At 42.9% G+C, this 26,587-nt stretch overlaps 1 protein-coding gene across 1 annotated transcript in view; it reads right to left on the reverse strand.

Annotated features, from left to right (window-relative positions):
- The window catches only part of LOC106091981 (protein starmaker), a 368,113-nt gene that overhangs the window by 164,363 nt on the left and 177,163 nt on the right, over window positions 1–26,587 (reverse strand). The window lies entirely within an intron of this gene.

The raw sequence follows: 26,587 nt of genomic DNA on the forward strand, positions 1-26,587 counted from the left end.
CGTGACAGGTTTGGGACCTCTCCCATTTTCCGTAGGGAGGATATAGACCGCTTTCAACCGTACTTGGCACGGTTATTGGACGTCATAACAGAACACCACATGCACGAACACCATTGAGCCCAATCGGATAATAATTGCTGCTTCCAGGGGCTCAAGAAGTCGAATCGGGAGATCGGTTCATATCAGAGCTTTATTCAAAATCTAATCCGATATGGCCCATTTGCAATTCTCAACGACCTGCATCAATAAGATGTATCTGTGCAAATTTTCAAGCGGTTAGCTTTACTTTTTCGAATGTTAGCGTACTTTTAACAGACAGGTCGGTTGGGATTGTTAATGGTCGAAATCGGTTTATGTTTTGGTACAACTGCCATACAAACCTGTCACGGATCTTCTTCTACTTCTAGAGGGCGCAATTCTCCTCCGATTTGGATAAAATTTTGCACTTAGCTTTTTGTTATGACTTCCAGCAACTGGGCTAAGTATGGTTCAAATCTGTTATATCTGCCATATAAACCGATTCGGGTCTTGACTTCTTGAGCCTTTACAATGCGCATTTCTCATCCAATGTGGTTGAAATTTTGTGAGAGGTATTTTGTTATGACTTCCAACAAAATGTGCTGAGTACGGCCTAAATCGGTTCATAATCTGATATAGCTGCCATATAAGCAGATCTGAGATCTTGACTTCTTGAAACTGCGCAGTGCGCAATTATTAACCGATTTAGCTGAAATTTTGCTCAATGACTTTCGTCGTCGTCCAACAACTATCCCAAGTATGGTCTAAATCGGTTTATAACCTGATATAGCTCCTGTATAAAACGATCTTCCTGTTTCCGATTTGGCTGAAATTTTGCTCAATGATTTTTACTATGGTCTCAACATAAAAACCAAGTATGACCCGAATCGATCCATAATTTATATAGCATGGCAAATTTTATCCATTATCCTTTGTTTGCTTATAAAGAGATACCTGGTAAAGAACTTGACAAATGCGATCCATGGTGGAGGCTATATAAGGTTCGGCCCGACCGAACTTAGAACGCTTTCACTTGTTTGAGGTTACTTTTTAGTATTTAGAGCGAACAACAAGTCGATAACTGGTTTGAGTCTATGTCCAAAGTGGCATGGGGCGGATAAATATCTGCACCCTCTCTTCAACCTAAACAGACCGAACGGCGCACAGTGGGATGGAGAAAAAAATAAGTGGAAATAAGTCTGCCATTTTCAAATGGATAGAGATATCTTTTGTTTTTTGTAGGGCTTTGTAAGCATTCTGCAGCATAAAAAAATTGAAAACCGGACCATAAATGCACTTTTGACAGCCCGAACAAAACTTTGTAGGGCTGAGGTGACCAACTTAGAAGGCCCGCCAGTGGGCCCCTGGGACTTCTAGGGCCTTGAAGTTTGGCATATAAACTGGATACTTGGCAAGTATGGAGATATCTTCCATCCGTTCCAATATGGCAGACTTATTTCCACTTATTTTCTTCTCATCCCACTGTGCGGCGTGCGGCAGAGTGACACCACTTTAGTAGAGAAGTTTACACTAATAATACTTCAGATAAATACCTCACATGTGTCGTCAGAACTAGGAGAGGATAACCACCCTGACATTTTTTTCTGATTTTTCGCTAGAATTTCAGCGTAAAGTTTACGCTAACCTCTGAGCCACTAATGCTGGCTACATTTGTAAAGTATCCTGCCTTGTTAAAACTTCTCTAGCAAGTGGTGTGGCTATGCGGCACGCCATTCGAAATCGGCATTATAAAGGAGGCCCCTTACCATTGAGCTGAAACTTTAATCGTACTACACTCAATAGAAAAGCATCCCCTGTTCATTAATGGAGTCTTCATGGCAAATTAGGTGGCTTATGGAACACTCTGCGTTGTTATAACAAAAAACCAAACCAATTTAAAGTGCTATTCTAGGAATATGTATTCATGGCAAAGACACGTGAATAACATAATGCGTTTGACATGTTTCAAATTAAATATTTTTTTAACACAAATTATATGAAAAACTAAATTTAATTAATTTTGAAAAGCAATTACCGTACACATGATCATATAAAAAGCGCATTAAAATCATGTACATGTGCAAATTGGATTTCTGAATCACAGCACTTGTTTGCAGCCATTTTGCCGCAACAGCATGCAGCTATGCTTTTTTTTAAGCACTAACAACACACAAATTTTAATAATCGTTTAAAAAGAAATGTATGCCCAAAGCATAATTGGAGTTAAATGTTGAACAAAAAGACCGTTTAATGTTTGCAAGCAAAACATCCAGTGAAGGGAACATCAGATATCTGGATTTAACACCATCCTATTAAACATACCTAGGTAGTGGTATGGTACAAGAACTGACAGACTATTATATTCTGTCCTGAGCAAGTAAGTGTTGCCAGTCTCTCCAGCAAGTCTCACATTCAGGAGCATACTGAGAAGGCTCACAGATGTTGGGCACTATGTAGACGGGCCGTAGGCTCTAAATGGGGCCTGAATCCGAGGATAGTCCACTGGCTCTACAGTAGCGTGATTAGATATACAATACAATACTTACTTACGCCTCAGTAGTTTCGTGGACTGCTATGGAGAAAAAGTGCAACATAAGGACCATACAACTGGTTCAGAGAACATGTTGTCTTGGCATAGGCGGAGCGTCCACTAGGGCACTGGAGACTATTCTAGATATCCGATCCTTTGACATAGGGTCCTGCAGGCGGAGATCCGGACGATCTCGGAATGCGTAAGCTGATGTGGTACTAACGGAAACACGTCGAGTCTGAACATCTTTACGGACAGTAAACAGGCCATAAGGGCAATAACAACCAGAACGGTAAGGTCACGAACAGTCTTGCAGTGTTAGAAGGAGATTAACGCCTTCTCTGAGGATAGCAAAATCCGCATCGTTTGGGTGCCAGGTCATAACGGAGTAAGGGGAATTGAAAGGGCAGACGATTTGGCGGTGAAGGCCAGAGGACTGCCGTCAATAAACTTGGTTAACCCTAAGCCTTTCGGGTCGACGCAGTCCGAGTTAAGGGAATGGGCGGAGAATGCGCATGCAACATTGTGGAACAGCGAAACGGTCGGTAGGACGGCGAAAATCCTATGGGGGATCCAGATCTTAAGAAGACGAGGCTACTACTGAAAGGAAGCAAGAAGGAGGTCAGTATAGCTATTGGTATCATAACGGGACACATAGGACTACGAGCTCACTTATGTAAAATCGGTGCGGCAAGTGATAGCATGTGTAGGGCATGCGGCGAAGATGATAAGACGTTGGAGCATTTCCTTTGTCATTGCCCGGCTTTCGCGTCCAACAGATACCGGTACTTAGGTGGAGATACAATGTCAGACATGAACCAACTTAGGGGAGTGGCATTGAAAACAATTAAGGATTTTGTAAGTAGCACGGAATTCCTAACATAAAATTTTCTTTTTAAGGGTTACTTTATAGTTTTTAGAGCGCACAACAAGCCGATTACTGTCTTAGGTGTATGTCCATAGTGGCATGGGGCGGATTAATATCTGCACTATGTTTTCAACCTAACCTAAGTGTTGCCAGGTCCAATCTGGCATTTCCATTGGAAAGTTTAACATTTTCTAGCATAACCGTACTCAGAACATTTTGAAGTACGTCTATCATTTGTGTTGTTTCACTGTGTTGTTGTTGTTTTCACAAAAAATAATTTGATAAACAAATGATTGAGTGATAAAGATTTTCCTGCAACTATTTTTCGGAACTTTCGGCGTGGATGAACTTAAATCTTTGCATCACGATGAAGCACCATTTCACAGTACTTTGGAAAACTGGTTCAATGACTTCATTCGTGGTTGACTCTCGCTCAAAGTCGAATTACGTGAAGGTCGTCCAAAACGGTCTTTGTACCAGAGAACATTGATGCCGTGCGTGAACTTATAATGCAAGATCGTCATGTGACATACCGTACGATAGATAGTGGCATTTTGAGCATTTCTTCCACCATCATACATTCGATATTGCATGAACACCTTGCCGTAAAAGGGGTTGTTCTCGTTGGATTCCGAACCTTTTGACAATCGTTCAAATAAGGCTCAAGTCGATTAGTGCGAAGAAGTGTTGAAAAAATACCAAGGCAGAGCTTTAAAATGTCTTTAGAAGATCGTCACATGGGGCCAATCGTGGATCTAGCTTATGAGCCCTTCAAAGTCGAACCAAATCCATTGAAAGTTGCTCGTGGAAGAAGCACTTCGAAGCAAATGGTCGCCTGTTTCTTCGACAAAACTGGTCAAGTGGCGACTGTTCTGCCTGAACATCGTAGGAAAGTCAATTCTGAAGAGTACACCACAATTTGTGTGCTTGAACTCATGGGAAAAAATTCAGGTTTTGGGTCGAATCGGACCATACTTGGCACATCTGTTATTTGTTGTAGAAAAAGTCATAGGACCAAATTTAAGCTAAATTGAATACTAATTGCGCTCTCTAGAAGCTCAAGAATTGTAATCGGGAGATCGCTTTAAATGGGAACTATAACAAAACATGGAGCAATATGGTCTATTTACAATCCCAACCGACCTACACTCATAGGCAGAATTCGTGCCAATTTTCAAGCGTCTGACTTTACTCTTTTGCAAGTTAGAGTGCATACGACGATCAAGGCCAGATCGAAAGGTATTGTCATCAAAAAGTTCGAAAGAGGGTCAGGGTGGAAATTGGATGAAAACAGCACAGAAAATAATATTACGAAAATTTTTTCACGGAGCAACAGCGAGAGCCGTTGCCGATGTCTAGCGCGTTCGAAGCCATTAATACAACTTCCAAAAGATGCACAGAATCATGTGTATGCCATGGGAGTAGTGTAATTGTGTAAACATGAAATCTGTCATTACACAAACACATGCATTGCGAAAAGAACAGCTAACAAATAGGGTTGTCGAGAGTGGTTAATGTGTTGTCTATGTCATAGAGGCGTTTTCGCAATAAATTGGATATAACTACAACATGCCAATGTACAGCCCCTGAGCCTTCGCACCTAATATGGCTGAAAAGTCTTCTAGCCAAAAACGAAACGCATCCCATAGTGGTTGGTGCGTGTTGCGATCTTTGGCTTTCCTTTTCCATTTGCAAAGAAAATCTACAATCATTGAGCTCGTCTCAAAAAAAAACAAACAACAATTTTGGAATTAACTGATCTTTGCTCTAACAGGCAAAATACTTGAAAATGTAAAAATGATTAAAATTTTTGTCATTTTCATTTAAAAAATTAATTGACTCAATCATTTTTACAACCTCTTTCATAGGATGGGGGTATAATAATTTTGTCATTCCGCTAGTAACACCTCGAAATATTCGTCTAAGACTCCGTAAGGTATATAAATTTTTGATTGGCATGATATTTTAAGTCGATCTAACCGTGTCCGTCCATCCGTCTGTCGAAAGCACGCTAAATTTCGAAGGAGTAAAGCTAGTCGTTTGAAATTTTGCACAAATACTTCTTATCAGTGAAGGTCGACTTCCAATAACTGTGCTTAGTATGATTTAAATCGGTTCATGACCTGCTATAGCTTCCCTATAAACCAAATTTTGCATATTGACTTCTTGAGCCACTAGAGGGCGTAATTCTTATCGGATTTGGGTGCATTAAGTGTTTTGTTACGACTTCCAACAACTGCGCTAAATATGGTTCAAATCGGTCCATAACCTGATATAGCTGCCATATAAACCGATCTTGGATCTTGACTTCTTGAGCCATTAGAGGGCGCAATTCTCATCCTATTTGGCTGAAATGAGATGTTTTGTTCTGACTTCCAACCACTGTGCTAGGTATGGTTTAAGTGGGTTCATAACCTGATATAGTTGCCTTATAAACCGATCTAGGATCTTGGCTTCTTTTGGCCTCTAGAGGGTGCAATTCTTATCCGATTTGGGATCTTGACTTCTTGAGCCACTAGATGGTGCAGTTCTTATCTGATTTGGCTGAAATTTGGCACAAGGTGTTTTGTTACGACTTCCAACAACTGTGATAAGTATGGTTCAAATCGGTTCATAACCCTAATAGCTGCCATATAAACCGATCTTGAATCTTGACTTCTGAGCCACTAGAGGGTACAATTCTCATCCGATTTGGCTGAAATTTGGCACAAGGTGTTTTGTTTTGATTTCTAACTACTCTTCTAAGCATAGTTTAAATCGTTCCATAACCTGATATAGCTGCCATATAAACCGATCTTGAATATTGACTTTTTGAGCCACTAGAGGGTGCAGTTCTTATCCGATTTGGCTGAAATTTGGCACAAGGTGTTTTGTTACGACTTCCAACAACTGTGATAAGAATAGTTCAAATCGGTTCATAACATGATATAGCTGCCATATAAACCGATTTTGGAACTTGACTTCTTGAGCCATTAGAGGGCGCCATTCTCATTCTCCGAAATTGTGCATGAAGTGTTTTGCTATGACTTCCAAAAACTGTGCCAAGTATGGTTCAAATTGGAACATAACCACATAAAGCCATATTAACCGATTTGGGATCTTGACTTCTTGAGCCTCTATGGGGCGCTATTCTTATCCGATCTGGATGAAATTTTGTAAAACGGCTTCTTCCATGACCTTTAACATACGTGTCCAATATGGTCTGAAGCGATCTATGGCCTGATACAGCTCCCATATAAATCGATCTCCCGATTATGCTTCTTGAGCATCTACACGGCGCAATTTTTATAAGAATTAACTGAAATATTACCAAATGACTTCTACCAGAGTCTCCAACATTCAATTTATTTATGGTCCAAATCGGACTATAACTTGATATAGCTCCAATAGCATAACAATTCTTATTCATTATTCTTTGTTTGCCTAGAAAGAGATATCGCGCAAGGAACTTGACAAATGCAATCCATGGTGAAGGGTATATAAGATTCGGACCGGTCGAACATAGCACGCTCTTACTTGTTTTAATTGAATCACATTTTTTTATACCCACCACCATAGAATGGGGGTATATTTTATTATGTTCAAATTGGAACATAACCACATAAAGCCATATTAACCGATTTGGGATCTTGACTTCTTGAGCCTCTATGGGGCGCTATTCTTATCCGATCTGGATGAAATTTTGTAAAACGGCTTCTTCCATGACCTTTAACATACGTGTCCAATATGGTCTGAAGCGATCTATGGCCTGATACAGCTCCCATATAAATCGATCTCCCGATTATGCTTCTTGAGCATCTACACGGCGCAATTTTTATAAGAATTAACTGAAATATTACCAAATGACTTCTACCAGAGTCTCCAACATTCAATTTATTTATGGTCCAAATCGGACTATAACTTGATATAGCTCCAATAGCATAACAATTCTTATTCATTATTCTTTGTTTGCCTAGAAAGAGATATCGCGCAAGGAACTTGACAAATGCAATCCATGGTGAAGGGTATATAAGATTCGGACCGGTCGAACATAGCACGCTCTTACTTGTTTTAATTGAATCACATTTTTTTATACCCACCACCATAGAATGGGGGTATACTAATCTAGTCATTCCGTTTGTAACAACTCGAAAATTTGATCCGCGACCCCATAAAATATATATGCTGGATCGTCTCGACATTCTGTTTTATTCTAGCCATGTCTGTCCGTCTGTCGATAGCGATCGAACGCGTACAGTTAGCTGCTTGAAATTTTGCACAGATACTTAGTATTGATGTAGGTCGTTGGGGATTGCCATATCGCTTCAGATTTAGATATAGCTCCCATATAAACCGATCTCCCGATTACACTTCTTGAGCCCCTGTGCCAAGTACGGTCCGAATCGGTCAATAACCTGATATAGCTCCCATGTAATGGGTCTCTCGATCATCCTTATTGGGTTCCTAGAAGTTTGTTTGACAGAAGTTGGGTATGTAGAGTAATATTATGCCCTTCAACTAAATTTATTTTGTATACATTTTTTGGGGAATCCATGGTGGTGGGTTTCCAACATTCGGCCCTGCCGAACTTAGCACGCTTTTACTTGTTTTCAATTACAATCGTGATTGAAATATTTCTTGTTGTTGCAGCAGTGTGTGTGTACACTGAGGCTGAAGCCCTAGCCGATGAAGGACTCCATCGGGTCAATCCGGTCCGTACAACCGGCTGCCATGGGATTGATTAAAGTATTTGTCATTTTCAATTAAAAAATTAATTGATTCAATCATGTTTTCAATTGAATCTGAATTCTTTTTCAATTACGGTCATGTTTGAAGTTTTTGATATTTTCAATTAAAAAATTAATTGTATCAATTAATTTCGTGATTAAAACCGGTATGTATATTTTTCCTGAAGGTAAAATGGTATTCAGGGAATTCACTATACCATGAACCTATTTAGCTGTGTCGCCAGTTAGCGCTAAACATTCTGTGACCGCATTCAGTAAAAGTTGAGCCATACCTTAAGCTGAAGATTAGCATCACAAATCATTAAATAAAACACAATAACTAGCGCATTAACATAATCACTTCTAAGACAACAAACAGTCACAGAAGAGAGAGAGAGAGCCAAAAGTGTGCCTTCAGAAATGATGCAATTCAACAGTGGATACTTTAAAGCAAATAATGATGAACATATCAGTAATAGACAATGAAAGCAATATGCCTGCCATATTTTGATGGTTTGATTAAATTTTTCAAGTTTTTTTTGCCTATTATGGCGAGATCATTAAATCTAATGATTTCATTTCTCTTTCGAGACGAGCTGAATGATCGAAGATGCAAATGGAAAAGGAAGGAAGGATTGAAGATGCAAAGGAAAAGGAAGGTTTTTATAATTAAATCACGAACTTCTGCTTCTATGTGAACCCCCTTAAACTTTATCGTTTTTAGAACGCCTTTTCTTTTTGGGGATAATTTTAAAAACACAATTTGTACTAATAACACATTTTACTCACCAACTTCATCAAGAAATTTTCTTCCAACATTACCTGCAAATAACGAATAAATTAATTATTATAAAATATGGTTCAAACACTCATGAGTTCATAAATTAGTTGTTGTTGTAGCCACATTTTCATGTGGAGGTGGCGATCCTCGTCAAGCTACTGTAGGTGAGCACACTCGTTCCGGTCCAAAGGACGGTCGTTGGTTGAAATACAGGCGCCAATAACTCGCCTTGTCATATTGAGCTACATAGGCACTCTGTATTTGTGCAACAGCCGGTGCCGCTCGGCCTCTCACTGAGACTCTCCCCTCGATACCGCTGATTGTCCGCGACTGCTGTTGCAGCAAAACCGTATGGATCATTCCACTATCCGCAACCTGTGGATGCGCCCGGTAGCTCGCAGCTTAGGTTCTAGTGATATCAATGAAAACCATGCAGATCGGACCTCAATGTTCCAGCCTGTGTGGTGTTCAAAGCTATATCGTGCCAGGGTTTATAAATTTGACGAAAAATTGTGGATTGGATTGTGGCTAGCATCTCATCCACTAGAGTAAACGTGTAGACGAGTTGTGTAAAACATATATAAATCTATATAAGTATGCAAAAAATTTTCATTTGCATCATATAGCCCGACCTTCCGATTGAAGGTCTTTCACTTATAAATGGCGTATTTATCCTTATATTGGGTTTCCCAAAAAGTAATTGCGGATTTTTTAAAAGAAAGTAAATGCATTTTTAACAAAACTTAGAATGAACTTTAATCAAATATACTTTTTTACACTTTTTCTTAAAGCAAGCTAAAAGTAACAGCTGATAACTGACAGAAGAAAGAATGCAATTACAGAGTCACAAGCTGTGAAATAATTTGTCAACGCCGACTATATGAAAAATCCGCAATTACTTTTTGGGCAACCAAATACATCCTTCCCGAATATGGTCAGATCGGACTATATTTTGGTTAGTTGCCATATAGACCAATATCCTGTTATATGATCTTAAACAGTGAGTTCAGTTAGAACCCTTGACGTTCGTGCCGAGCTTGGTCCCTATCGGACAATATCGGATCAATATATCTGCTTTGGATTCATAACCAGTGAACGTTTTACTGGAGTTGATGGGTTTCCTAAGACCGCCCCAACTTTTGGTTATTTTCAACAAGAGTGATTACTAAATTCGACGCGCATCTTAGCTTAGCTTCCAAATCAGACAAAAACTTAAACTTCTAAACGAAAATTACAGCAAATCGGACAAAAATTGTGGCTGTAAATGCAAGTATTCGTCCTTTTTCATCATGGGAGAGGTACATCCCGGAATGCGTTCGCCGCAAGCTTCTGGTTCATGTCGGGATTGAAAAGAATCTCGAACCCTAGTTCTGATCGTTTTTCCAGAACCTCCGCCATCATCGGTCGGTATCGGTGGGTGCTTTTCCGATCCTTCTCTGCCCTTACGTTACAACAGGAATATAGTCGTACTGAAAATATTGCAAGATGTTGCGCGATGGAAGACAGCAGTGGATCACAAGCATTGCCGGTTTCGACGACCTCGTCGTCGTTCTTGTGACCCATCCGACTTCTACCTTGCGGGGGGTGGGTTGGCGGATTGGAAGTGGAAATGGCGGACTGGAGGTGGCGGAGTAGGGGAGTGGAGATAGGGGAGTGAGAGTGGAAGTAAGGGAGTGGGGAGCGGAGTTGAGGTGGCGTAGTGGAGGTGGCGGAGTAGAGGTGGCGGAGTGGAGGTGGCGGAGTGGGATGTGGCGAAGTTGAGGTGGCGGAGTGGAGGTGGTGGAGTGAAGATGGTGAAGTGGAGGTGGCAGAGTGTAGATGGCGGAGTGGAGATGGCGGAGTGGAGGTGTCGGAGTGGAGGTGTCGGAGTGGACGTGTCGGAGTGGAGGTGGCGGAGTGGATGTGGCGGAGTGGAGGTGGCGGAGTGGGATGTGGCGGAGTGGAGGTGGTGGAGTGAAGATGGTGAAGTGGAGGTGGCAGAGTGTAGAAGGCGGAGTGGAGATGGCGGAGTGGAGGTGTCGGAGCGGAGGTGTCGGAGTGGACGTGTCGGAGTGGACGTGTCGGAGTGGAGGTGTCGGAGTGGAGTTGTCGGAGTGGAGTATTCGGAGTGGAGGTGAGGAAGTGGATGTGACTTTAATGCACATCATGTTTCAACGCATTCTCCACTAGGTAACGACTGGCGGGCCATAGCTTTTACAGAGCTGATTGAAAGTTTCACGTTTTGCACGTTGAATGAGAATGCCCCACTAGGATTACGAGAAGGTCCACAGCTCGCCAGACATTTCAATTGCATCCCCTGATCCCCGGCATTTCCTTGGGATCAGACCACCTCCCCATAATTCTCACCATCGACCAACCACACAACTTCAAACGTTTATCAATCAGAAGAAGGCCAATTAGTCCGACTTCACAGAGTACACCAATCGCCGCTTCAGTGAACTGACACCCTCTTCCAACGTGCCAGTTGCCGATAGAAAATTACGAGACATTATTAACGCAGAAGCCGTTCGTTTTATACCAGCCGGTCGAACACCCCAAATGCGGGCCAATTTCCCGACGCAGGCAGTGGTACTCGCAGACGAGCATGATGCGATTCATTTTACGGACCACACTAACCCCAGAATCAGCAAGCTAAATCTGAAAATAAACAGGCTAGTCTATGAACATAAGCGGTATTTGTGGCTGGAATACTTTGGGGCAATGCAACTAAGGTACCATTTAAGGCAAGCTGTGGTCTACTGTTATGTCACTCTCGAACCCCGGTAGAAGGGATGACAGGTCCCCAGTCACTTTTGGCTATATAACTGTGACTGACTCGAAGAGATGCGCCAGGTTGTTCAATCATCAATTTATTGAGCATCCCAACAGTGACAAGTCTAGGAGGAGAGCCATTCGTCGTATCCGTGGTCTCGGAGCCGATGGACAGCCATCTTTATTTACCGTGGACAAAGTTACGAATATCATCCATGGCGCCAATTCACCCAGGGCATTGGGCCCCACGAAATCTTCACATTGCGCTATAGGCGGAAAATGAAAATTTTAGGCAAAAATTATTAACAATCAAGCCAGCGTTTCCAACCATTATAAATTGGAATTTCTTATGACAAACATGTTGCAAATGATTTTGGAAAAAGTCTAATCCAACCGGATGACCCACCCACATAGGGCTTGTTGGGTCCCGTCTCGACGCAGTTTCCTGCAATCCGCCAGACTTTAGAGATGTGGTCGATAGTTCCTCAAACAAGTGTTTGGTAACAACTGCTGAGTCGTTTCCTGATTCCCTAACCAGAGAACGAAGCCGAGCCGATGTCAGCCGGCGGTGCGTCGCCGTCGACTAGTTTGACTTTACCCACGCCGCCGCCTATTTCAGGGAAAGAATTCATCTGAGCCGAAATATTATTCTCACTTGTCGCTATTTTTTCTTTGAATATGAAAAACATGTTGCAAATGTTCCTCAAACAAGTGGTAAGCAACAACTGCTGAGTCGTTTCCTGATTCCCGATGCCAGTCGGCGGGTCTAATTTTATTTTACTCACGCCGCCGCCGATTTCAGGAATAGAATTCGTCTGAGCCGAAATATTTTTTCTTCCAACTAAATTGAACGATAAATCATCATCAGCGGAGGAACCGCCGCCGCTTAACAAGATTTCGGCCCAGCCAGCCGACGAAAATCTTCGGCTTCGTTCTCTGTCTTCCACTGCTTCTATAGAACTACAGTTTCAACATGTTGAATCCCTGGGATACAACTCCTCCAGACTTGTTGAGGTCTGCGTGACAGCCAGAGTTTAGTATGAATTCTACATGTCTCCAGTCGCCATCAGCCTCATCCAATCTACCAAAATTCCCGTCAGTGAATGAAAGATTGGGATTGCATTCCCTTAGTCTCCCAAGTATGGATTCAGAATCTGAAGGAATTCTTGGTATTCAACCGTGTGCCATTGGTTGAGAAGAAATATTTTCCTTCTTGACTAAATCCAGTGCTGCGACTGATTAAGCGGATGTAAACATTCGCAAGTTTTTGGGCTTTTTAAAGCGTTCGGGATGGTTCAACGGCGGGTATTAAAAGATTTCTTCCTTCTCCAATTCCTGTGGTATCACAATGGACGAAAATGTCTAAGTGAGTGTGATGGCAGAGTGTGAGGCCACCGTGGCGCAGAGGTTAGCATGTCCGCCTATGACGCTGAACGCCTGGGTTCGAATCCTGGCGAGACCAACAGAAAACATTTTCAACGGTGGTTTTCTCCTCCTAATGCTGGCAACATTTATGAGGTACCATGTCATGTAAAACTTTTCTCCAAAGAGGTGTCGCACTGCTGCTAAACTTGAATCGGACTGCACTCATTGATATGTGAGAAGTTTGCTCCTGTTCCTTAGTGGAATGTTCATGGGCAACATTTTCATTTGAGTGTGATGGCAGACTGCCACTTAATCCAAAACTAACCAAGCTGGTAAATCACCTCAACGAATTCTGAAATTTCTAGCATAAAAATCTAAATTCGATGTCTTCGAGCTTAATGAGGTTCTTAAATATTTTTAATGTTTTTGTGCTTGTGTTTAAAACAAGTCATCCCTAGTGAAACCGTGTATATACACATATGTCCTTGCCTTTACATGTATTGATACATTAAAAGACTTTTTTCCATTATAAATGGTACAAAATAATATCAAATGGTATTAGCTTTTCATATGAAATCTGGCTTCCAAAAATTTTGATTTTAAGATTGAATTTCATTATTTCAAATATGCCCCCTATGCAAATACCGAAAAAAAGTCCATAATATTGTTCACTGGAATAACAACGCACATACCCCCAACAAATTTTTAATGGCTACAGCAAAACACACACACACAAAAGAGAGTGAAAAATCCCTTTTTAAAACAATTCATCGAAATTTGGTTCCTCGCCCCACTCGCACCAATGCCAAGAAGTGTGAGCAGGAGTGTGAGATGTATATTCATATTTAAGTGCAATTAAAATTGTAAAACGAAAACACATTCTGAGAATTCAATTGAGTTTTATAAAGACTCGTGTTTTAAAAACGTCCCCCCCCCTCACTGCCCACCGCCCTCTCACTCTGGCCCAGCTTCTTACTATGTATTATTGTTTCCAAATATGAGCATTTTTAAAATTTTCTACCAGGGGACATATTCCCATGAAATTGTTTCTCCACCGTCTGCATCGCCAACCCAGTTCACTCACTCCCTTACTGCCTGTCGTCTCTGTTGTCTAGTTGCGAACAAAATCCCAAGAAAATATTCTGACACCCAAATAACAACACAATGCAGAAATAAGGCAGCCCAGCAGATGGCTAGTACATCGAACTAAGAAGAATAAGAAGAACTACAACATGAAGGCAACAAAACATAAAATAGACTTGCTTGTCGTTCTGTCAGTTGCCTCCCCTAAAGGTCGCCTAAGGCCACAACCCTTGGTAGCAATGATGCTGCAGATGGTGATGATGTTGCGCCTCTCAATATACGCATGAATGCAGTCTGCAGGGGACAATAAGAAGCCCTATGTCTTCCTCTTGTTTTGGTGGCTTACGCTAAGAGCAGTGGGGAAGTTGATAACAAAAATTTCTAAGAAATTCTTGTTCTAGAACCAGGATAAAGGCAACATGTCACCGTGGCGCAGAGCTTAAAACTTCAGTGTTTTGAGTTCTATCTTTCGTCTGACTGGCTCTGTTGAATATCCAGACACAGAAACTTTGCGCGTAAAGAAGGGGGTGTGTCCAGAGGGATTTGGTTTTTAGTCGAGTGGTTCTGACGGGAAAGTTAAACAGGTGACGTGTGTCGTATGGTCCCATATCACAATCGGCTCACACATCCTGCACTTTGGCATCAATCCATGTTCTGTAGGAGTTAAGGCGGCTGCATTTGCCGGATAGTAATCAAATGCATATCAATTTTTATTTCCTCTATTTTTTTTTGATAAATTCTTGTTCTAGAACGAGGATAAAGGAAGGCCACCGTGGCGCAGAGGTTAAAACTTTAATGTGTTGTGTTCTATCTTTCGTCTGCTTGGTTCTGTTGAATATCCAGATACAGGAACTTTGCGCCTAAGGTGGGGTGAGTCCAGTGGGATCTGGGTCTGAGTCGAATGGGTCTGGCAGGACAGTTCAACAGGTGACGTGTGTCCTATGGTCCTAAGCCACTTTGGCATAAATCCTTGCTCTGTAGGAGTTGAAACGGCTGCAGCTGCCGAATAATAATTGAGCCAGAACTACTCGCCTTTGCCGGGAAAGGTCAATTTCCTTGGGTGCAATGGAAGGCGGTCGTTCTCCAAGGACCACACTCACCCGGTAGCTATTCACCGCATCTGCTACCGTGTCTGCATGAATGTTGCCTAGACCCTCTTACACATACCCACTCAAAATCCCAAATTTGTTATTCCATTGTCCATTTCTCAAAATGGGGCAGTAAACATGCCCTAATGTAAGCTCAAAATTATCCAATGCACATTAACTTTAATATTCTCTCTAAATATTTTGATAAATTCTTGTTCTAGAACCAGGATAAAGGAAGGCCACCGTGGCGCAGAGGTTAATACTTCAGTGTGTTATGTTCTATCATTAGTCTGCTTGGTTCTGTTGAATACAAAGATACAGGAACTTTGCACCTAAGGTGGAGTGTGTCCAGAGGGATCTGGGTCTGAGTCGAATGGGTCTGGCAGGACAGTTAAACAGGTGACGTGTGTCGCATGGTCCTAAATCACAATCGGGACATACATCCTGCACTTTGGTATCAATCCTTGCTTTGTAGGAGTTGAGACGGCTGCAACTGTCGAATCATAATTGAGCCAAAACTACTCGGGTTTGAGGGGGAAGATCAATTTCTTCAAGTGCAATGGGAGGCGGTCGTACTCCATACCGGTAGCTATTCACCGCATCGGCTACCATGTCTGCATGAAAGTTGTCTAGACCCGCTTGATCTAGAGGCTCTCTCTTGTAACGCTAAACCTCACGCTCTAGATCTTGTAGATACTCCCAAGGCTTCTGGACGGTGGATACCTATCCACAAATTACTGATTTGGATGGTTCCTACGATAACAGCCCAGAAGGTATTGCTTGGACTGCATGCAGTTATGTCTTCGCACGGGTAGAATATTTGTCTCCTGATGAAGGAGGCAGCCCATCGCAGTTCGAAGAGCGGCATTCTGACAGAGCTGATTATCATTCTACTGTGTGTCACATAGGTGACGAGACCGCACTGGCGCTGCATTACTTACCAAAAACCGGCCAATTGCTTTGTACGTGGTCAACAAGGTTTCTTTGTCAACAACCCAAGTGCTGCCGGTCAGTGCGTGAACAACAAGGTTTCTTTGTCAGCACCCCAACAGCTGCCGTCAAGTGACTTGAGGACCTTGTTTCTATTTCTGACTTTATCTGTCTTGCAGTGGCATATGAGGAGAATTTGTAAGAGCTGTCAAATTTGACACCAAGTATTTTGGGACACTTGATGGTCGGAATCGTTACACCATCAAATTCAGCTCCTTACTTACCTCATGCGTGTATGAAATCATCAATGTGGCTGAAGATTTGGTGGCAGATATCTTCAGATTTCTTGCAGCGAAATATGAGGCAAGTTCGTTGTGGTAGACGTTTAATCTATCGCGAATGCCAACAATGGGTGGGGGGCCTGATGCCACGATCGTACCATCGTCCGCATATGATACGATCTCTAAGGCGCCTGGAAAGGGTGGAATGGAGGATAGGCAGAGGTTAAACAGTGCCGGAGATATTAGTCCGCCTGGGGAACCCCCAGTTTCACTCTACGGTGTTTCGATTTTTCCCTAAATTCCACGAATGACTGGTAAGATATTAGTCCGCCTTGAGGAACTCCCTGTTACACTCTAGGGTGTTTCGACTTCTTACCCCTAAATTCCACAAATGACTGGCGACCACACAGATAATTCGCGACCCAGCGCTACGGGCCTGGCTGTAGGATGGCGATGTCCTCAAATAGTTTACCGAGTCGAATGTCTTCTACAGGTCCAGTGCCACGAGTATCGTCCTATCACATGGCCTGAGCTGATGATGGCATGCAAAGTAGTTGTCTTGCTATGCACTCCTCGGAATCCATGCTGCTACTCGGCCAATGGAAATTCTCCAATAGGCTCGGGAGGAGTAGTCCCTTAAGCGTCTTGGCTGCTGATGAGAGAAGGGACAGTGGTCTGTACGACTCCCCCTGCTCGGGGGCTTTCCACGCTTCAGTAGCGGGACCACTCTGCCCATCTTCCAGATATCGGGTACTATGAGAGTGTTCAGAGACGTGTGGAGGACAGTTGTAAGGTACTCGACACCAGGTAGATCCAGATCCTTCAACATCAATGTAGAGATTCCGTCGGGGCCTTGGATGACTTGGCACCACGGATGACATTCGTAACTTCGTCCACGATAAATTGTGATGGCTGTCCATGGGCTCGGAGACCACGAATACGACGAATAGCTCTCCTCCTAAACTTGTCTCTTACGGAATACTCAATAAATTGACGGTGGAACAACCTGACGCATCTCTTCGGGTCGGTCACAGCAACGTCGCTTAAAGTGACAGAGATCCTGTCATACCTTCTACCAGGGTTCGAGAGTAACTCAATGGTAGACCACAGCTTGTCTAAAACGGTACCCAAGTTACTTTGCTCCAAGTGTTCCAGCCACATATACCGCTTATGTTCATTGACTACCCTGTTTATTTCCAGATTCAGCAAGCTGATTTTGGGTTTAGTGGGGACCGTCCAACAAATCTCATAACGCTCGTCTGCGAGCACCACTGTCTGTGCCGAGAGATTGGGCCTTAATTGGGGTATTTGACCAGCTGGTATAAAGCAAGCGGCTGCTAATGATACTTGGGAATTTCACCTCGGCAGCTAGACCATTTAAAGGGGACGGCAGCTCACTGAAGTGGCGATTGGTGCACTCTCTCAAGCCGACCCAAACGGCATTCTTCTGTTTGATAAACGTCCGGCGCTTAGAAGTTATGATTGTAGGCCCCCGTGGCGCAAAGATTAGCACGTCCACCTATGACTCTGGACGCCCGGATTCAAATCTTGGCGAGAACATCAGAACAATTTTCAGTGGTGGTTTTGCCCTCCTAATGCTGGCTACTTTTGTGAGGTACTATGTCATGCATAGAAACCTTGTAGAAACTTCGTATTGCGGCACGCCGTTCGGACTATAAAAAGGACGACCCTTATCATTGAGCCTAGAACTTGAAGCGGACAGCACTCATTGATATGTGAAGAGTTTTCCGCCTGTTCCTTAATGGAATGTTCATGGGCAAATTTGCATTATGAAATTGGGTGTTCGGTCGATGGTGAGTATTATGGGGAGGTGGTCTGATACCAAAGATATGACGACTTGCCAGTATACATCACTCAGGAGTGAATGCAATGGAAATATCTGGCGAGCTGCTGCAACTCCTCGTGATCCTAGTGGGGTCATACTCATTCGCTTTGCATAACGTGGAGCCTTCAATCTGCTCTGCCAAAGCTATGCCCCGCTGGTCATTACCTGGGGGAGAATGCAATGAAATGTGATGCGCATTAAAATCTCCTAGAACTTGGGTTACAACTGCCCAATACATTCCATGAAGCGGTCACTACCCTGAAGGACTTTGAACCGATCCCAAACCGGTGATTTCACAGGTTTTCAATGACCAGTGATTGGTCCCCTGACTATAAGGGTCACTAGCGCCAAGCGCGGGCGAGATTGGTCTATACTGCAAGGAATGGCGTATCACGAAGGCCAATCCCGACCTTCAATCCTTAAGCGATCCTTGCATTGCATATTGTATCCGTGACAACTGTGCAGACTGCAGGTGTTGGTCAACTTTGTCTCTTGGATCGCTGCAACCAATATTTTCGTCCGACTCATAAAATCTACTATCTTGACGATCTTGCTTTGGAGACCATTGCAATTCAATTGCAAGAAAGATACACTTTCCGGCCTGTCCCGGTTATATTGGGGATTGGGTGTTGATGTTGCGTCCAATGAAAAGGACGCCGAAGGCCACTACGATGATGCTTGTGACCCACTGCTGTCTATGTTCGCACATTACCTTGCAACAAATTCAGTGCGACTGCCGTAGTGACGTAAGGCCAGAGCAAGATCGGAAATGCACCTATCTATCTTTGAAGCTACTCTATGGTCTTATTAGCAAGCTTTACCTTCATGTCAATCATCATTGCATTAATGAAATCAGTGGCTAAAATTCCGATTTCCGAGTAAATGCAATTCTCAACATTCGGTTATCAGAAAAATTTTCTAAGAAAAACATTTTTTCAGTGAAGTATATCTCTAAAATAAATAAACAAAAAGTAAAAACGCATTAAGTTCGCCAGTGACGAACTTTAAATACCCACCACCATGGAGATATTGTATATGGACCATGAACATTCCATTAAGAAACAGGGCAAACTTCTCACATTTGAATGAGTGCTGTTCGATTCAATTTTAAGCTCAATGATAAGGGACCTCCGTTTGTAGCCGAGTCCAAACGGAGTGCGCACCACTTTTGGTAGAAGTTTTTACATGGCAAAGTACCTCACAAATGTCGCCAGCATTAGGAGCGGATAACCACCGCTGAAAATTTTTTCTGATGTTCTCGTCAGGATTCGAACCCATGGGTTCAACGTCATAAGAGGACATGCTAACCTCTGCGCTACGGTGGTCTTGATATAGCACCGATCTACCGATAAGAAATCTTGAGTTCATGAAAATCATCTTTTTTCATCGATTTCAATGCTGAGTTTGGATAAGCGGTCTCCCGATTGAAGGTTTTAAGCCCATAAATGCACATTTACTATCGATTTTCGTGCCAACAGTGAGTTGCATAAAGCATTTATCTGTCATATAGCCCTATTTCAGGGTTGAAAGCTTTTTTCAATTGGATATGACAGAATATTTGTTCCACAACTGCCTCGATCTTCTGCGCTCATTCTAAAGTCTCGAGGTGTCTCCCACCACTTGATCTTTCCATCGGGCTTTTAGTCTTCCCGGTTTGCGTGTACCACCGTGTTTGTTTTCAAAAGAGATTCTTCAACATTACCTTCTGACAACATGACCTAGCGAACGCAGCCGTTGTATTTTGATGCGTGTAACTATGCTATCGTCGTCATACAGCTCGTGGTTCATACGACGCCTATATTCTCCATTAACGCAAACTGGTTCATATATTTTACGAAGAATCTTGCTCTCAAATACTTCAAGCACTGCCACGTCTGCTTTCACAAATACCCATGCTTCAGAACCATATAACAACACGGGTAGCATCAGCGTCTTTTTTAGTGTAATCTCTGTATGTCGAGAGGTGGCCTTGTTTCTAAACTGCAAACTTAATCCAAAGTAGCATCTGTTTGCCAGTATTATTCTTTGCTTATCTCAAAACTGGTGTCATTCGTTTCGGTTACGGCGGTGCAGAGGTAGATAGTTAGTTTAGTATTGAATGGAATGGATTCTTAATTTTGCAGGGATACCAAACTCAGACATGGTTTGAAATACCTTCGAACGTAAAGGAGTATCGAAAGCGGCTTTGTAGTCCACAAAGATATGGTGGGTGTTGATTTGTCCTTCTCGGGTCTTTTCCAGGATTTGGAGCAGTGGATTAACCAGGTCTAAAGCCGCATTGATAGAGCCCAATTATCTCATTGACTTTAGATTTTAATCTTTCACACAGTACGCTCGAGAGTATCTTGTATGCGATGGAGAGGAGAGTTATTCCTCTGCAGTTGGCACACTCCGTTTTGTCTTCTTTCTTGTGTACGGGTCATAGTATGCTGAAGTTCCAATCATCGGGTAAGCGCTCTTCAAGCCAGATTGCGCAGATAAGCTGATGCATACGCTTTATCAGCGTGTCGCCTACGGTCTTAAATAGTTCAGCGGGTAACCCGTCGGCTTGTGCTGCCTTGTTGTTATTTAGTCGGGTCACTGCTACTTGGACCTCATTCTGACTAGGAGGTAAACATTCTGTACCATCATCAGGGATTGGTTCTGCGGTATCCTCTTCGCCGCCAACATCGGACACTAGCAGTTGGGTAAAATGTTCTTTCCATATCCTCAGCATGTTATCTGTGTCAGTTACCAGATTTCTTTTTTGTCTCTGCAGGAGGATGTGCCTGCACCAAAGCCATCGGTTTGATGTTTAATTCTTTGGAAGAATATAAGGACTCGTGACATATTATTTCTGCGGAATAAACGTTTCACCTCTCCTTCCTTCTTCTCCCGATACCTCTCCTTCATCTGGCGCGTTGCTACTGATAGCAGTAGCAACTGATATATGCCGCATTCTTGGCTTCAGTAGCATCTGGACACTCTTGGTCGTACCATGGGTTTCTTGGTACGAAATCCGGAGGCTTCCGGTACCCAAGTACCGGAAGCCTCCGGATTTCGTAGTTTGCCACTGCACCATTATATCATCGGAACAAGGAGTGCTTTCATCAAGCAGTTGGGCCAGTCGAGTGGAGTATGCCGCTGCCATCTGTTGTGTTCGCAGGTTTTCAATGTCCACCTTCCGTGCAGTGTCAGATCGTACTTTCCTCGCCAATTTTCAAGCAGATGCGAACCTTTACTGCAACAAGGTAATGATCCGAATCTATATTCGCTCCATGGATCGATCGTACATCTAACATGCTGGATGAATGCCTTCCATCTATCACAACGTGATCAATTTGGTTCCTTGTGTTTTGATCGGGTGACAGCCATGTGGCTTTGCGAATATTTTTATGTTGAAATCTGGTGCTACTAACTACCATGTTTTTTGCCGCGGCGAAATCTATCAGGCCCAACCCATTACTGAACGTTATCTCGTCAAAGCTAAATTTTCCTTCTGTACTTCCCTATCTTCGCATTAAAATCTCCCAGAACGATTTTCATATCATGGGCGGGCCAGCGGTCATATTCTCTCTCTAGGCGCTCGTAGAAAATATTCTTGGTCTGCTCGTTTTTGTATTCCGTCGGAGCATGGGCACAAATAAGGCTGATGTTGAAGAATTTGGCTTTTATGCGGATTGTGGCTAGCCTCTTATCCACCGGAGTAAAGCTGGAGACAAGGTGTTTCAGTCTCCGACTAACCACAAATCCACATCCAAATTCATGCCTCGTGTTTTTGCAGCTATATTATAGTTGGTCACCGTTTGGAGTTGTAGTGACGCCATTCCCAGTCCATAGCCTTTCCTGTAAGGCGGTAATATCTGCATTGTACTTCTCTATTAAGAGTGCGGACATTCCAGGTGCAGATCCGCAAATCATGGTCCTTTTTTCGTTTGCGTGGGTCGTCAATGTTGGGGGGGTCCCCTATTACTATTCCTTTGTTCCTCATAGTTATCCGGGGGCGGGTTACTGGCCCAGCGCCCCAACCGTATGGGTTTGTGGGATTGCACATGTATCCCTCGTTGTGGCGAGCCGCTTGCTCCAAGATCCGACGCTCGCCATCAGCCGCCCCTAACCTGGGAACAGACAATAACTCCCATTCTCATATCGATTATGATTGGCACTCAGTATTTAGTTGAGAACCAGTGCCACCTGACTCCTCACTGAGACTCCCCTCTCGAAAATCGCTGATTGCTCGCGGCCGCATTTGCAGCTACTCCGCATAAAAACGGGGCTTTCCACCATCCGCAACCTGTGGACGCGCTCGGTAGCTTTCAGCCAAGCTTCCCGTGGTAACCACACAAGTCGGAGCTCAAAGTTCCAGCCTGTGTGGTGCTCATAGTTACCCCATGTCGGCCGGGCTATAAACTTCTTTTACTTATTGAGCCCTTAGAAGCCTCAATTTTCATCCGATTTGGCAGAAATTTGGAACAAAGCTTAGAGTTTTGACTTCCAACAGCCATGCTAAGTATCCGTCTATAAATAAATATAGCCCCCATATAAACCGATCCCTGGATTTTACTTCTCGAGCCCATAGAAGCCTCAATTTTCATCCGATTTGTATCCGAATCGGTCATTATGGTGATATTGACCCCCTAAGTACCGATATGACTTCTTAAGACCAAAATAATTCATATACAAACTCAGTTAATAAGGCTACATTTTTAGCGGAATCCATAGTGGTGTGTACCGAAGATTCGGCCCTGCCGGACTTTGCACGCTTTTACTTGTTTAATAATTTACTTGATTAATATTAGGAGCAACACTGCTCCTAGATACGAGTGTTGCTTGCCCGTAGTTCTTTAATGAAATGGTTGTGGGCAAATTTGCTATGTAGTTTCGAGCCTATTTGGATTTAAGTTTCAGTGAGTGTGAGAATGTCAAAATCCATAAAAGACAAAGCGCATAAAAAATGAGGCTTCTAGGGGCTCGCAACGGGAGAAAGCTGAAATTCGTTTACGAAATACAACATCAAATTATACAAGCATGGCTCTAAAATGGACTGTGGAGTTGGTTTAAATGCGTCTTTTGTGGGCTTAAGACCCTAAATCGGCAGATCGATCTGTATGCCAACTGCAAATGCAAATGGTGCCCATGAACATTCCATTAAGGAACAGGGGCAAACTTCTTATATTTCAAAGAATGCAGTCCGATTCGAGTTTAAGCTCAATGATAAGGGGCCTCCTTTTTACAGCCGAGTCCGAATGGCGTGCCGCAGTGCGACACCTCCTTGGAGAGAAGTTTTTCATGGCATAGTACCTCACAAACGTTGCCAGCATTAGGAGGGGAAAACCATCGTTGAATATTTTTTTCTGATGGTCTCGCCAGGATTCCAACCCAGGCGTTCAGCGTCATAGGCGGACATGCTAACCTTTGCGCTACGGTGGCCTCCCTGTATGCCAACTATCTGTTCCAAATTTCATCTAAATCGTTCAATAAATGCGACTTTTAAAGGCGTAAAACCCTAAAATCCGCAGAATTAAAAACTTATCCATAGATGGAACGAATACCTTACAAGATCTTAGTACAATATTACGAAGTGTTACAGATAGATCGATGAAGTTATTCTATGACCTTAGTTGCAAGCATTTCACTCATGATTGCATCAATTAAATTTATAACATTCGGTTATCAAATAATTTATTCTGAGAAAAAAAATAATTTTTATCTCTAAAATAAACAAAAACAATAAAAAAAATAAAAATGTTCCTTTATTAACCCCTTAATCTGATGGTAATACAGGGTGCGCCAAAGCAACTTGCTTATTTGAAAAAAAACTGCCGAACGGTGAGTTGGTTGGGGAGGGGGTCGAGAGAAGGCGCATCTGGAGGGGGAAGATCCCATGTCTGTTGCTATGACCAGTTAGTTCTCATCATATTCTGTTCTAGGGAGCAGCGGGCCTTCACCGTCGAGAACTGCTTTTCTAACGGTCGCTCACTCGTTGCTACGCAATGTGACTTTTGTACTCGCATTTAAATTCCTCCTCTCAGGCTCATTGCTGCCAGTAATACCCCTGCAAACATATTTCATCGCCAAAAAATCATTTGCGAATCTTCTAGATGAAGATTATGAACGCGGTCGAGTTCGTCTAAGAATCGTAGACAAGTTGTATCTTCAAGACAACTCTTCTGGAAAAGTGTTTCGCGAATCTTCCATATGAGTTGCTATAGAGTAAATGAGAAGAGTATTGGAAGATTTAAGAATCGCGCAGTAATCGTGTGGACGAGTAAAAATTGAATGTTTAAGAAGTTTAATAAAATACTCTTCTGGAAGAGTTGCGCATTACTCATCTGGACGAGTAACACAAAAGTGTTTTGTAACATTTATTAAATATTATTTTATAAGGGTTACACGTTATTCGCTTGGAAGATCAAAAAATGCGTTAGTTTGTTCATCAAAAACGTAATAACTCCGAAAAAACTTCACTCTACATACTAAGTACCAATCGTCATATAAGCCAAGTGAGAATTCTGTTGCGAAAGTTGCCCTCTCAAAACGAAACATCGAATAACATAATTCAAAACAAGTCCTAAACGCATCATGTATGAAAATAAAAGCAGTCGCAAAAGGTTAACTCAGACAATTAATAAACAAACCTTCTGGGCGATTATAACACAATGAATCGTCGCGAAGGGTTGCTTAAACTTCCGCACACGCAATGGGTTGTCCGATGATATCCCAGAAGAGTGTTTCGCGGCTCATACTTGTCCAATACTTAGACCACTATCGGGTGGACCCGGTCCTTAGAGACTGGATAAACCATATGCCAAGGAACAGGTGGATAAATTGGTATGTCCCATGGCATAACTATAAGGGAGAAAGTGGCACAGGGCACGCCACAGGGGGGCATTTTATCGCCACTGCTATGGGTGACCACCATAAATGACCTATTACGGATGTTGGCTGAGGAGGGTTTTGAATGAGCTATCCAGAAGGGCCGAAAGGGTCTTGCATATGGCATATGACTGGGCTAGACCCAGAGGTCTCAATGTTAACTCAGAGAAGACTGAAATATGCCTGTTCACGAGGAAGACGAGGGTGGGCCAATTTAACGCACCACGTTTCCTCAATAAGACGATTTCGATGTCTGACAAGGTCAAATACTTAGGCGTGATCTTGGACAGGAAAATGAATTGGAAGTGTCACATTCAGGAGTGTACTGAGAAGGCTCACAGATGTTTGGCACTATGTAAAAGGGCCGTAGGCTCAAAATGGGGCCTGAATCCGAGGATAGTCCACTGGCTCTACAGGAGCGTTATTAGACCAATACTTATCTACGCCTCAGTAGTTTGGTGTACTGCTATGGAGAAAAAGTGCAACATAAGGACCACACAACAGGTTCAGAGAACATGTTGTCTTGGCATAGGCGGAGCGCTATGAGGATCACGCCCACTAGGGCACTGGAGACTATTCTAGATATCCGACCCATTGACATGCATATTAAGTGTGACGCAGCCACTGCGGCTATGAGACTAAAGACGAGGGGAGAATGGATTGAGGATTGGAGCAGCTCATACCATCGCGGTATAATCGAGGCGACGATAGGAAACCTGCAAGGAAGAGATTTCCGATCGGATACCTGAGATGAACCTTGAAGTCGAGTGCGAGTGCTGCCATCGGCAGAGTCTTGGCTTGACGGAACCCTAATATTGCCATCTGGAAGATCATGTTACACGGATGGATCAAAGCTAGAGGACAGAGTGGGACTGGGGGTTCACATTGAGAACCCAGGGACTCAGATCTGTTTTAGACTGCTTGACCATAATACAGTCCTGCAGGCGGAGATTTAGGCGATCACGGAAGTGGTGTGGTGCTACTCATACGGAAGAACAATTACGTAAAAATCTTCCAGAAGATTGTTTTATTCATCGCGGGAGCGAACGCTCTTACAAAATTATGAAAAATGTTTGCAGCGTCGATTTTGTCGTGGGTTAACTCATTTCGGGATTGTGGAAGTGTACCCAAAGCCAGAAATGGACTTCAACAAACACCAGAACCTCGGACAATGAGGCAATCAGTTGTAATAGAATCGTCGCGTAGAATTGCTTAAACTTTCGAGCACCCAATGCATTGTCCAATAATATCACAGAAGAGTGTTTCGCGACTCATACGGAAGAACAATTACGTAAAAATCTTCTAGAAGATTGTTTTACTCATCGCGGGGACGAACCCGTAATTACGTAATTGTTCTTCCGTATGAGTCGCGAAACACTCTTCTGTGATATTATTGGACAATGCTCTTCCAAAATTATGAAAAATGTTTGCAGCGTCGATTTTGTCGTGGGTTACCTTATTTCGGGATTGTGGAAGTGTCGCCAA

Source organism: Stomoxys calcitrans, chromosome 3 (genome assembly GCF_963082655.1).
Source record: "Stomoxys calcitrans chromosome 3, idStoCalc2.1, whole genome shotgun sequence".
Lineage (NCBI taxonomy): Eukaryota > Metazoa > Arthropoda > Insecta > Diptera > Muscidae > Stomoxys > Stomoxys calcitrans.